This window comes from Tympanuchus pallidicinctus, unplaced genomic scaffold (genome assembly GCF_026119805.1).
Source record: "Tympanuchus pallidicinctus isolate F22 unplaced genomic scaffold, pur_lepc_1.0 scaffold1, whole genome shotgun sequence".
Lineage (NCBI taxonomy): Eukaryota > Metazoa > Chordata > Aves > Galliformes > Phasianidae > Tympanuchus > Tympanuchus pallidicinctus.
In genome coordinates, this window is record NW_026294618.1 from 33,420,419 (window position 1) to 33,434,658 (window position 14,240).

Genomic DNA, 14,240 nt, shown 5'->3' on the forward strand with positions numbered 1-14,240 from the left:
TGTCCTTTGTGCATGAAAGGAAAAGTAATGTAAACAGGGAAATATTACCCTAGGTAGCAGAATGTTAAGAATATGGTCACTATTGCAATAAATAAAGAACCATTGAGACAGAGTTTCTGGGGAAATTGTGCTGCCCAATCACCAATGGTCCAACAACATCTTAGGAAACCAAACGCAAGGAACAGTGTACATATAGTTATACGGCCTACTGTGGCTGAGATGAGTTGACAAGAAAAGATCTTAGTGTCCTTCCTTATACAACTCTTTTCTCTGATCTTATGATTGATGACTGTGATGAATGGCAAAAAGCACACAGAAAAGATGCCTTCCAAAACCCTGTGGCTCTCCTTACCTGAATGCTTGATAATCAGCAAAGGATTTTTTCCTTTAAAATGTTTCAATATCTTTTATCTGAGTCCTGACTGTTACGGTATATTGGTTATACTGGCACAACTCAACCACCCTCACAAGGATCTGTAGCTTGCTTTCAAAAGTGTACTGTTAGACTATAATACTATTACTGAACAAAATGAGACCACTGATTCAATGAACATAAAGCTTTGGGTGTGTAGTTTGCACAACATCCTAGTGGACTTTTCTGAGCCTAGATAGGCCCCCTCAGCAACACAGCCATTTGCTCAGATGTCGACAGATCTGAAAAATCACGTTTCGCAAGGAGACTAAACCTGCACAGACAGTGACAAATAATTTGAAAATAACTGGTCTGACCAGGTGTCCGAATTGTTGACAGAAGGGAAATGGTGGTGTGTGCAATAAGAGCAGAAGATGAAAGCTTTTCCCTGGCACTCTTCTTGCAGTAAAGCCCTTGCTCTGACCTGTGGCCTCACCAAATGACCTGTGAGCAGAGAAAAGGGAGTGAAAGGAAACAGCTTCTTCTAGAGATTCTTTTCTGAAGAAAATTCTGCTACAGATGCTGCATTTGTATCTCCTACATTGCTTGCTATCTAAGCAAAGCAATGAGTTAGTGAAGTGGTCTGGAAAGCCAGCTACTTCTTGTTTTTGCATATATACTTTGTCTTTTTAGATTTAGCAAGATTGTATTAATATTTATACTATTTACCTAAGCATCTTTCTTTATTCTCATTTTCTCAGATGGAAACTACTGGTCTGCTAGAGCTGCGCACCCTTACTCCCCAGCTGGCTGCTGCTGGCTCACCCAGGACGCCTTGGTGAACTGAATGGCATCTGGCACTGGTCCCTTGGGACACTTATGTCCTTGCATTCAGCTTTACAGAAGATACTTGGTGTCCCCCATGGAATCCGGGGAGTTCAACAGTTTTGCTCCTGACTCCTGAGCTTTTCTTGTGAGGTGAGAGCCATGGGCAGACTGACTCCTGTTTACAGCAACTTCTAGCATAAGTACCACCTGGCACACCAAATATTTCATATTTATAAAGGACTGGAAGTATACTCAGACAGTGACTAGTACTGCTTAAGAGTATCAAATGTATTGAACACAATTGTGCTATTGGCTTGATTCAGATGTATATCCTAGTAAAAATAAATTCCAAGACTGTACCCACATGTATATTGGTCCATTAGTCTTGTTTGTCTCAAAAAGTAGGCAGAAGGATTTTTTTCAAATGTTTCCTATGGGGTAAGAGCTTTGCATGGCTGGATTATTTGGAGATGCTGCTTTAAATTACCGCGATCCTGCAAAAATCTTACGATACTTTTTTTGTGTTTTAATCCAAAAGAAAGTACATTCCAGACCTTTTCATCCTGTTCTCCGAACTCTTTAGCAGCTGAATGGCCTGCTAGGGCTGTGGGTAAGTTCTGGCTGCAAGAAGTTTTAATTAGCTGCCAATGATGTCATGTCCATGTCTGTGTTAAAAGCATAGGTCTAAGTGTTTCTCTTGATTTAATGTGCTGCAGAAATTCCATTTCAGGATAGCATTAAGATGCTTCAGAGCCAATCTTGTATTTCTCCTGTAGTTGAGACGCTTGGCCTTCAGCCTCCTGACTTCTGACACTACCAGTGTTGTGCTATAGTCATCCAGAAATACACTGCCTGTTGTGTTTTATTGCTCATGTGAAAAGTGTCCAACTCCTTGTCAGATGACAAGGGAGGAGTGCGGCATTGAAGGATTGCACAGCAGTGTGTCTGGGAGCTACATTATTTCACACCAGCAGCAAACTTTCAGCATTTGTGCTGCAGCCTCGTACAGCATTGGTGCTTTTGCCATACAGCAGAGAGCAAACCCTATTGTAGTCACTCTCCCTGCCAGAGTGACTAACTCGTGTTGCCAAATATCTCCCCTCAACACATTTATTGAACATTAAAACAGCAGAATAGCGTTGAATGAAGTCCAGTAATTTTATAGGATATATTTTAGTCACTAGACTTTGAAGACTAGTCCAATGTTAATTATAAAGTTTCTGTGTCTGGATAACATATTGTTAACAGTTATTTTGTAAGTGCTAATGGCAAGATGGAAGATTTCCAATAGTTTTATTGAGGAAGTGGCAATTAAAATGTTGAGCACTGCAACATACATACAAAATAAAAATAATCCTGCATACACAGCACTTCATGTTGTGATGGGTTTTTTTTTCCTTAAAAAAGCAGGAAAAAAAATAAATGAAATAAATGCAACCATTTTATTTCTAAAAAGTTTTGCTTTTGAAAGAAAATGAACACTGATTTACTTGCCAACTTCAAATGTCACGAGCCTTGAACAAGTTTGACGTTGTTTAAAAGCACATCGTGAAACTATTAGAAAGCTAAGACAAGTTGCTATGTTATGTTTTTCCACACAAAGAGCAACAATATGTTCTCAGTTTGAGTAACTTCTTTTAGATTAGGGGAAGCAAAATAAGAAAGAACAAAAGCAAAGTGTTCACAAGAGAGTATGGAAGTGTCTACACTGGAGATGTTTTAATACATGGGTGGGAAAATGTTCCCTGTGGGCACAGCCATGGAGTCACCACGAAGGCTTCTGTCGTGGTACCAGGCAGGGGAATTGCTGCCTACCTACATGTCATCAGGGAAAAGAATATTATCTATGACAATGCATGATTCATTCCTTAGCAGGCTGAACACACCACTCTTTGCAGACCAAATGGCTTCCACCTGCTCCAAGAAGCCCTGGTGGAACCTGGAGCCCAGCAGCACCAGGACTGGCTTTTAGCATCAGGCATGTTATCTGTGCAAGCTGTGAGTTTGGGCTTGCCTGTGACATACCTGTTTTAATCCAAACCTGCTGCAGTGGACAGGTTTTAAGGCCCTTCCTTAATACTTTTCCAGACAGCTCTGTTTCCAGACAGCTCAGTGAGGCTGGATTTCACATCCTTTTCTAGCCATGTGGATGTGAACTTGCAGCCCGGGGGAGCTGAGAGCCGCTCTGAGCTGCAGGGCACGTCCCCTGCTCCCTTAGCAGTGCCGGAGCAGGTAACAGCCTTGGCAGCCACAGATGTCTGGGGAAAGGGAGGAGATTCATCCGCTGCTTTTCCAGGCCCTCCAGGCTTCTGAGAATGGCTCAGCTGCAGGAGAACAGCTCTGGACTTCCCTCTTCCTTTCTGTCTATTCAGTGGTCTCCTGAAGTGATTTTGGTAAGCAGGTGGTGTTACCTTCCAGGCTGAGACTGCAGTCCCTATTTCCAGTGCGATTGTTGAGAGGAGCTGGATCACTTTTTATTTAGTATTTTGTAAGACAGATTAATCTTAGGTTACAGTCCGATGAAAACTACTGGGAGCATAAATGCCAAATATGGGTACATAATGAAGCCGTGATGTTCTCCCTGTATCTTCAGGGCACTGAGTCAGGAAGTCAGCCCATTTGGGATGTCAGTTACCTCTGAAGTCAACTTTCCCTCTCTGTTGCCTATAGAGAAATATGCTCTTAGCTCCAGTGCATCTTGTGTCTCCCGAGGCTTGCCTGGGCACAACTGGACCATCAGTCCCAAAAGCTGTTGCCTGTTTGCTCAGACAAAACAGCAAAACTGTGACATAAAGGTAAAAGATCCCCCTGCACAGGAACGGCAAGAAATGTTTTTCATGCAAACAGTCATACTAAGAACAACTGAAGAGAGTAAGAAGTCAGCACTGAATGCTCCCTCTTTGCTATTCCTAACCTCTTCCTTGCATTTCCATTGGAAGAAAAGAAAGAGCTGGCTCCCTTTGCACCTGATTTCCCATTATTTTGGTTTTGATCTATCTCCTCTTTTCTCCTTCTGCAAAGCTGTCTGTCCTGAAAGGCAGAGAGTTCTGACCATACCCAGGACCCACTCAGTGCATTGTTCTCAAGTGTGACCCCATGGCTGTGTGGTAGAGCCCAAAGTCTGGGTTTCAAAGTTTCTGACTGTCCTTAGAAAAGCTGCAGCCCTTCATCTCTCCATATCTCACGTGTCTCTTAATCTGAGGGACATGTTTAGTGGGCATGGTGGGAGTGAGGTGGCAGTTGAGCTAGATGATCTTAGTGGTCTTTCTAGCCATAATTCTTTGATTCTAGATTCTGACTTTTGTCTAACAGGAGTGCAAACAACTTGCTCACAGGCTTCTCCGTGGGGATAGGCCTAGATGATTCTTGATAGCCCTCATGGCCACCTATCATGGTGAATGGTGGCCAGCAGTCTTTTCTTTTGCTTTCAGTGGTCCATCAACCAAAGTGGAGCTACACAGGCATGCAGACCTGTAGTGACCAGCTCTGCTGTTGCCAGCATGGAGGGTTGCAGGAGCATCATCCATTTTTGTGTCAAGTTTTATGAGCATCTTGCAGACTGCTGAGTCCTAAACTGGACAAGGCTGTACTGAGAGAAACGGCCCCAGTGCCCTCATAGTGCACCCTTCAGCTCACCATGGTCCTGTGGAAAGGACCAATGTGTACTAACTCTTACATGGAATATCCCATTGTGATAAAACAGCACTTTTGTGATGTTCATCTCTAGAACTTGTCACAGCACTTTTTCAATTCAGTCACTATGACTAACTTGATAAAATATTTATTATGCAAGGTATAATAAGTATGGAAAATAAAAATAATGAACCTATAAATGATCTACTATACTGAGCTGAACTAAGGAAGACTGGGACAAGTTGCTCCCTATAAGTTACTTATTTAAATTTTATTAAAAAATGAAGATGGAAAAAGAGCAAGGTATAAAGAGCCCCACGATCCCAAGCTCTGTGGTAGACAGCAGAAGTTTTCATCCACTGATGCTCTGGTTCTCCATCTATTCTTCTAGGATGTCCCTTAGCTTAAAAGTAAACTCTGAGATGTTAGATGTTGAATTGCTGTTGTTCAGAACAACTCATACTCAAAATTGTCACTCAAAATCAAAAGGACAAGGCAGCAGGCTGTGTTCAGTGAGCAGGGATCTTTGAGGACAGTGCTAGATTCTTTCTGCAAATGGTTAAATGATGCCTCTGTTAAGTAATGGGTCTTTGGCTCTGTGAACTACCGCAGTTTGGAAAGTTAGGGACACATGGAGGAAACAGTGTAAATTTTCCAGGAAAGGGTACTTCTGGTGTGTCCTCAGTAGTGATTTACAGGCACTGTGCTTGAAAACATCCTTAATAGCACACTTCGGAAACCGAGCCAGAACTGAAGTGGTGCATGAAGAGACTTCAAGAGCAAAACTCCCTGTTCGCAGATAGACCTCTCTGCTGATGATGTTGGGATTTTTCAGTGCGAACGTTACTGTCAGTAGAGAATCTTCTCTAGTAAAAGCCATCAGTAAAGAGCATTTATTTTCATTATTCTGTCACCTAAAAGTGTCAGCAGTGTTTTCTATACAATCTCTCTTTGTCAAGACATATCTACTCTGTAGGGAGAGCAGTGAAAACAATTCACACCAAGTAAATGTTCATGTGTGTGACCATTCATGTCATTACAATTTTCTATAATGATTCTCTTCAAAGATAGCATAAAATATCACATAGATTGGTTAGAAAACAGTACGTCACTGCTGATTTGCCTCTGCTCATGGACAAAAGGGTGGGTTTTCTTTTTTCTCCATTGGACTCCAGCCTAAAATGAAACAGCACTAGAACAGAGGTCAGGCACTTGGAAGAATTTGTTCAAGGGGAACCAGGTACAGCTTGATTCAATATCAATATTTCATATGTTCTGAGATTGATTCAAACAACAAGATAGCAGAACACCCTTTTTATAGCTTTCCATCTGTGAGGAGTTATTTCTCAGAGCACTCTGTATGAACAATCTAACAGATATTCATTTTTGAGATCATATATTCTGCTAAGTGGGATCTTTTGATGCACAGTCTGGCTGTGATAGTAATTTTAAAATGAGAGAAAGAGTCTCAGAGCCAGATTCATAAAAATGAATGTCTTCCACACAAAGTTTTTTCCGTGATGTATTAACTCCTCCTTTCCCAAGCATTTGCAGGAAAGTAATGTCCTCAATATCAGTTACTTGCGAATCAATGGAAGAAGGAATCTGTGCAGGAGTAATAAGGAGGTGATAGATCTTTGGGTAATAAAATACTTAAATCCTTTCTTAAAAATATCTATCTATCTATCTACCTACCTACCTATCTATCTATCTATTTATCTATCTATCTATCTTTATTTATTTATTTCAGGATATAAATACACATACTTGGACCTTGAGAGCAGACAAAGCTCTTTGATGACACTATACTAAGAGCATTTTGCACTGATTCTTTACTTATTATGATGTGGTTATAATATACCACATGACCAGCATTTAAGGCACTTTGAAAATCAGTGTCACCTACCCAGGTGACACTAGGAACATTATCCAAGACCAGTGTCTACAGGACAGGCAGGATAAATGAATGTTGTTTTCCTTGATCAGCAGAGCATGAGCATGGCTAGCATTCTGTGCTATTGCCTTTGATTCCCCAGTCCAGGTTAGCAGAATCCTATTTAGAGCAGGGATGACTGGGGGTGGCCTTGGTTTCCAATCTGTTGCCAGGCTTGCTACATGCCTTTGAATGTACATTGAGTTTTCCAGCACTGCCACCAAACCCCTGTTTTTATCTCACTATGGAACTACAAGTAATCATAAAAATATTTGTAGAAGCCATAATTCCAACCCAGGTTGGTCATTTATTTTACAGTTGTGAAGCTCTGTTTTTGATGCTAAGCAGAAGAAGATGGGACTTGTGGATAAAACAGATTTATCTGGCCTTACTGTCCATGATCCTTTTGAATAACAGAGTTATAGAGGTAGTATCTGTTGCACTCATTTTCATGCTACATCTGTGACATTTCCATGAGCTTTTAGAGATGCTATGGCATCTGATCTTCCAACCATGGCTGAGGAAAAAAAGTTCACCTGAGATGTTTTGTGAATGTGTAGGCATCCACCAGGGAAGGTTTGCATTTCCTCATTTGGAGCTTAAATAGGAAATACATTTGTTTACCAATAAAAAGTGAAAGCTTTTTAATTAATCCTTATTCCTCATAAGAAAGGAAATACCTGACCCAGTCATTAAAGCAACTCAAAGACACTGCTACATTCATGTCACCTAGAGCTTTCTTTGCCTGTCTCTGCAGCCTCTATATGTTTTCCAGGATGTTTAAAATGCCTCATGGTGTCTTTTTTATGCTTTCTTCCTTTGTTGCAGGAATGGGAAGGAAATGCTCCATGCACTTGAATTTTCATACATGCAAATTTTGAGAGGCAGCAAGTTTTGTAATGTGTTCTGAAAGAGCCTTATCTCTACTTAAACTCTTGCAAAAAACTACTTACACAGTAGGTTTGCTTGACCACAAAGGTTATTTATTCCACTGTCTGGGATCTGAGAGCTGTATTAAAAGCAAAATAGCAATAAGCAAATGATAGCAAATAATACAGCAAATAATAGTTTATAACTTTTATAACTGTATTATAAATAATACAGTAAATAATAGTTTATAAAAGCAATCGTGAGTGAAAGGATTAGGTCATGAGAATGAAACACTTCTGATGGCTAGTACTGTTACGAGTGAGAGCTCCATCAGGACCTAGAGACTGTTGTTGCATTAAAGTCCAGTCTTAAAGGCTGAGAGATCTCACTCAAAGAAAAAAAAAATCACTATATGAGAATATACAAAATCTGCTTGGGGTTCTCTGATGTTATATTCCAATATTCAAACTTATTCTGTTTGTATTAAATTTTTTCTTGGGTGGGAGCATGGAGAGGTGTCTCAGGAGATTCCTGCTGTATGCTTAAAAAATGGCAGTGGTTTGAGTGCAGGGTGTGAGGTGTGACTGAGCACGTGCATAGCATTAAACCACTATAATTTAAAGTGATGCCGTCTGCAGAGAGCTCTCTGGAGGTATAATTCTGTCACATGGCACCAGAAGTAATGCTCGGTCCTTCCTTAAGGACAGCAGGCCTTAAGGAAGGCCTTAAGACCAGATTGTGTGGGTTCCAGAGGCATAAGAAACAGCCTTTTTTTCTGAAAGAGTTTCAAGAAAGGAATCACTTCTGGGCACTAGGGCCTTTCCTCAACAGGAGGAAAAGATACATTTTGAAATGCATAGGGACCCTTTGTTGTTCCTTCCTCTCCAGATGACCAGATAGCTGGAGGAAATTAGTGCAATTCTTAGATCCAGCCACGTAACCCTTCTCAGAGATCTCCACCACGGGAATCCTCAGACCAGGGGAGTACGCTTTAGCTGACCTATACATAGAAATGAGCCAGGACTCCATGACAGCCTGGTGAGAGAGGCTTTGTAGATCTCTGTTCTTTGTAGAAAAGAGCAGAGAGGACATAGGGTGATTTCCATAAGCGTTCAGCTCTGGAAGTTTCAGAGACTCCAGCCTCTGACTCTGATATGTATTGCAAAGGTTACAGAGGGTCAGAATGGCACTACAAGTGCAACGTGTGGATGCATTGGATGCACTGACATTTTCCAACGGGGCATATTAAAATTGGAAAGAAATTAGAAACTCATATGTGGCTTGTAACTTCAAACGTTTAGACAGTATAAATACATGCAGTGTGCTTAACAATGCCGTGCAATGGTTTTTTGAAATATATACTCCCTGATGTACTTGTAAGCAGGGGGAGTTCAAACAGCAATCAGCCAAAATGGAATAGGTACACTCCATCAGAATAGATTTTCATTATAGTTGCCCTCAAAGCGGCATCATTTCTCATACTACTTGAAGCTGATTTAAGTGTTGGATCTGTGCCAATCATTTGTTAAGCCTCCTGTCTTTATTTTATAGCTTATACAATACAACTGACCAACTCAGAGAAACATCTGTTGCACGCAAATGCAAGAGGTACTAAGATCCTACCAATGTTTAGACAGCCACTTTGTTCCTCCGCTGCCATCATTACCTCTGCAAGTGGCCCCACATACAGATTATGCTAATCTGAAATGTAGTTTTGTTCATTTTGTACAGCTAGGAATTTATTGCTCACTTAATCTAAGTTGATCTTTGTTAGCTAAGTGTGCAATTAGAGTCATAGTTTTTGATGCAGATCTGGGTGGCTTATAGCACCAGTCTCGCACTTCTGAGCACAAAGTTAAAGTTCAGCCAGAGGTCTTGCTCAGTATGAGTTTTGAGGGATTTAAGTGTAGTCCCCACTGGAGCGTTATCTGCAACACAAACAGCTATACATCATTTGGCAATCCAGGACAAGATTTGATTAGGAAACACCCTATTCTGGCTAATTTTAGCATAGCAAAGAGTGTTCTCCGCTTGCACAGCAGTCATTTCTGGCAAGATTTGACATTGATAATGAAGAAGAGAAGACTGCTGTACCATCCAGCCTTCAAAGCATATAAAATTTGGCACTTCTCACAATAATTCTACACCACAATCTTTTGCTTAAAAGATTATACAGGAAGGTGATTGACCCAGTGACACAGAGCTCTGAACCTCTCTCAGAAACAATTCTTTGCATATAAGATATCCAAAGCAAGAGGTTTTCATAATAAGAAGAACGTGTTTTACAGTAAGGGTGGTGAGGCACTGGAACAGGTTGCCCGGAGAGGTGGTGGATGCCCTGTTCCTGGAAACATCCAAGGTCAAGCTGGATGGCGCTTTGACTACCTGATAGAGCTATGAGTGTCCCCGACCTTTGTAGGTGAGTTGGGCCGGATAATATTTAAGGCTCCCTTTCATCTCGTATGATTCTATGACTCTATAATTTGCCTTTCTCTATGTTCCACAGGTTTTGTTTAACTCAGCACTGCTTACTGCATACGAGATGACATTTTCTAAACACACTGCAGAGAATGGCAGCATTTTATAGGACTTGCCTTCAGCAAATCTGTTGGACAGTCCAACAGTTTTTGCTTTTGACCTGTGTGATCATGAGCTGTCCAGTCTAAGCTGTAAATGCTCTTCCAGCTGGTATCACAGCTCACACTAAAACAGGTCGCCAGGGTGACATTAACCACTCAGGTGAGTGACTTCTGTGCCACCCCTCCAGAGTCTCTTGAAGGCTGGCTGTTCGCTGGGAGATGATGAGGAATCATGGTTAAAATTAATCAAGGTTAAACACCATCTAAGGTCATAACAAGAGTCAGTTGTTTGATTTCAGCTCAACTATCTGCAGCCCAAAACGCAGAGCTTCAACTGAATCTTCCCTAACTTTAAGTCTTATCAATCCCATAGTGGTTGAGGTGTGCAGAAGTAGGGGACCTCTCAGAAGGTCTGAAAGGTCCCGAGTGCGAGCCCCTGTTCAAGCACAATAGCCTGGAGCAGGTTGTTCAGGATGACATTGCAAGCGTGCTTTCAAAAGTACAGTGAGCTGTCAGAAGTGGGATTCGAACCCACGCCTCCAGGGGAGACTGCGACCTGAACGCAGCGCCTTAGACCGCTCGGCCATCCTGACCACACCCTTATATCATGAACATTGAATTTCCCTCACTGTTAAGCTGCCAATTAAAAACTAAAGTGGAAACAGTTTATGCTTCTGGTTTCTAGATATATAGAATAATAAGATATACTCTTATTCTGGCTGCGTATATTCTCTTATGTAATATACAAACATATTTAGCTGAACTGCCTAGGATGTTCACATGAATGTTACCATGTAGGTAAGTATGTTGTGCTTACCTACACATAATTCTTAGCATCTACTTGTGCCTGTCACTAAGCTGATGCTCCAAAGATGACGTTCCCCCAAAGAACTCTTTTGGAGATCTCAGGTGCCTTAAGACATTGTAAATGTTGCAGCTGAACAGAAGAGAGAGGTCTTAGTTACTGCTTCTGTCAAGACACAAGTAAACAGAAATCAGACTGCAGTGGGCTTGTGTGGCCCGATGCATTAGCCTTGAACCTGCTACAGTACGTGAAGCCATAGGAAGAGAAGTAGTTGTGAGACCATCTAGTCCAACCATCAACCCATCACCACCATGCCCACTAAATCATGTCACTCAGATGAAGGGATGTCCCATATATGAAGGGATAAAGGGCAACATTTTATGGTAAATGGAGTTGGTATAGCTTTACTCTCATAGAACAAGCTTTACTGCAATTGAATCTTCCAAAGGGTTGTCTCTGCTTTGTGCTCTCCTATTGCAATTTTATGCGACTGCCTCCTCACATCTAATCTCTGTTTGTCTGTTACTGAGTTTTTCTCTTGTTTAGGCATAGAAAGTAATTTAGACTAAAAACAGACATGGCTGGTGTTCCGTTTCCTTATTTATATAAAAGAAAGTAGGAAAAAAAGCCCAGCTTGCCTCAGAACCAGACCAATCTACCAAAGCTGCCTGCCCATTCCCAGTTAGTTGGAGGCCATTTTATTCAAATAAGTCATTCCAATACTTCACAGAGTCAATCTCTTGATTGATGAGGCCTTTGCTAAACCACTAAAGAAAAAAAAACCTCTCTTCCACCATTTTACTAATTTCCACCATTTTACTAATTTCTATCAGTATAAAATTTAATTTTACACATTGAAAAGATTGAGCAGTTTTCCTTTTCCTTTTCCTTTTCCTTTTCCTTTTCCTTTTCCTTTTCCTTTTCCTTTTCCTTTTCCTTTTCCTTTTCCTTTTCCTTTTCCTTTTCCTTTTCCCTTTTTTCTCTTTCTTCTTCTTCTTCTTTGTCCTTTTCTTTCTCTTCTTCTTTTTCTTCTTCTTCTTCTTCTTTTCTTTTTCCTTCTCCTCTTTCTTTTTTTTCTTCCTGCAGAAAAAAATGCAGAAGACACAACTAACACAGGACAGTGAGTCTTACACTGCTTTATAATGTAAAGTTTTGTGATGTTCAAATGAGTGAGCAGTACAAGAGAGCATTCTGAGATAATTTCAGAGTTGAGCTGATGGTCACTGTAGTGAAATGAGCTTTGGGTCAGACAGTCTGTCTAACTTGCAAAAGTAAAACCTACCTTTCCAGAAGTATACTGCTTTACCAGATTAAGATATTAGGAAAACTTTTTTAGAGAAAAGTTATAATACAAGGAGAAGGAAACAGATGCAGGAGCACAATTCATTGCTATTTCAAGAAAGATGAGATTGGGTATTGGTAACCATTTGCAAAGAATACAGCAAAAATTTCATAGCAGAGACATCCACTTGAAACAGAGACTGGAAGTCAGCCAAACCTCCTAAACTGTCGATGACAAATCACGGTTGCATAAGACAACCCCCAAATCATAGTGGAAACTAAACAGGGGAGTGAGCAGAGCAGATGTTTGGAGGTCATTAACAGGAGCTCAACTTTCCTTGCCTGGTGGCTACCTCTACAGATATCTGATTCCCAGAAATTTCCCTGACCTCCAAACATCTGCTCTCTTCTCCTGTTTTCTTTACAGCCATACTGCAGAGAGCCTCATGCAGTCATAACCTTTTCAGTTCTTTCTTATAAAATATTTCTATCTCACTTCCCTAAATCATGAAGGAAAGTATTTTACAAGCCTGGACCTACCATCAGTCATGGAGGGACCTTCACATTCATTGTGGTCAGTGCTAAACTGAATTACTTGGCTTTTCCTGCAGGCTGAAAATGCGTGCCCATTGACTATTCAGATGAGTTAATGTAGAGTACTTTGTTCTTTGGTTCAAACTCTTTAGACGCTTTCCTTATCATCTATTCTTTGCCATTTTACTGAATTTATCTGCTACCCTTTGTCAAGTCTTCAGTCTCCATGAGAGCTAGATATGCCCTAGACAGCTTTATTACTTTGAAAAACATGGGGTCCAAACACATATTTCCAAGTATGATAGCTGCTGTTTTCCTTCCTCTAATGGAAGTATATCTATCAAAAGTTGTTCTGTATAACAGGCTCTGTTACTGCTCACGAGTCCATTATCTGTAGGCATTTAAAAAATTTTCCCATGGGACAATAATAGCTAAAGTCATTCTTCCTCTTTGGATGAGTACTACTGTATTTACTCTTTCTTTCTCAAAATTTCCCATACCTCCCAATTTTTCTGGAAATCAAAAATAGATTACATGTGCTACAACAAACTTTCTTGCTAATCCTCTCAAATCCCCCAAGACATGCTTATCAGATAACAAGTTCCTAGATTACTGACTAGTTCACTAAGCTTTTAGTGAAGTATTTTGTTAATCTGTTCCTCATACATCTCTTGGTATCCCAGCCATTTTGTACTTGTTGTTCTCTGTTTCTCTGCTCTGCACACATCCCAGAAAATGTTTTTTGGATTAAAGATTGATTTTTCAGCACAGCAATCAATACATTCGTAGCTAGAGAAAGACCAAGTCCCTGTTCAATCATTTCGATCCATGCTGCAACGTTAGCAGTTTAGAATTTAGAAGTAAGGAAGACCTTGGAGTTAGTCAAAAACTGCTTGCATAGAAGCCTGATTCAGAGACTGCTCGGAGAGATCAACAGTCAGCAGCCATTCCCAGCCTTCAGGTTATTTTCTGGTTTAATCTCTTCTCCCTCCCTCTGGTGATGGCTCTGTGGGTTTCTCTCTATGGACAGTTTCTTCTACTTGATATTCCCTAATACTGTAAAATGATCACATAAGTATTTTTACCATCTCAGTGCTAAAATTTCATCAGCCACTCTCTCCTTACCCTATTGCCCTTTGCATCTCAGCTCCTGCCCTGGTTTCTGCTCACTTCTCTGGATGAACATGCTCAGGTTCAGCTCAGTTGGGCTGACCATGAAGAGGAACTCCGCTTGAAGGAATGAGGTAGGTGGGGCTGGGGAGCCAAAGTTTTACTCCACCTCCTCAACAATGGCCACTCTTACATGGATGGACTTGGACAAATATCCTCCTCGAGGAGAACTCTGGTCTGAAGACGAATTGAAACTGTGTTGAGCACCTTAGACCAGGCACTGTTAGTATCAGAACCTGTCCTACAAAAGAAATC

General features: G+C 40.9%; 1 non-coding gene across 1 annotated transcript; it reads right to left on the bottom strand.

Moving 5' to 3' along the window:
* Positions 1-10,705: 10,705 nt before the first annotated feature.
* Positions 10,706-10,788, bottom strand: TRNAL-CAG (transfer RNA leucine (anticodon CAG)). The gene has a single exon. It is a non-coding gene; the product is annotated as a tRNA-Leu (tRNA).
* Positions 10,789-14,240: the final 3,452 nt, after the last annotated feature.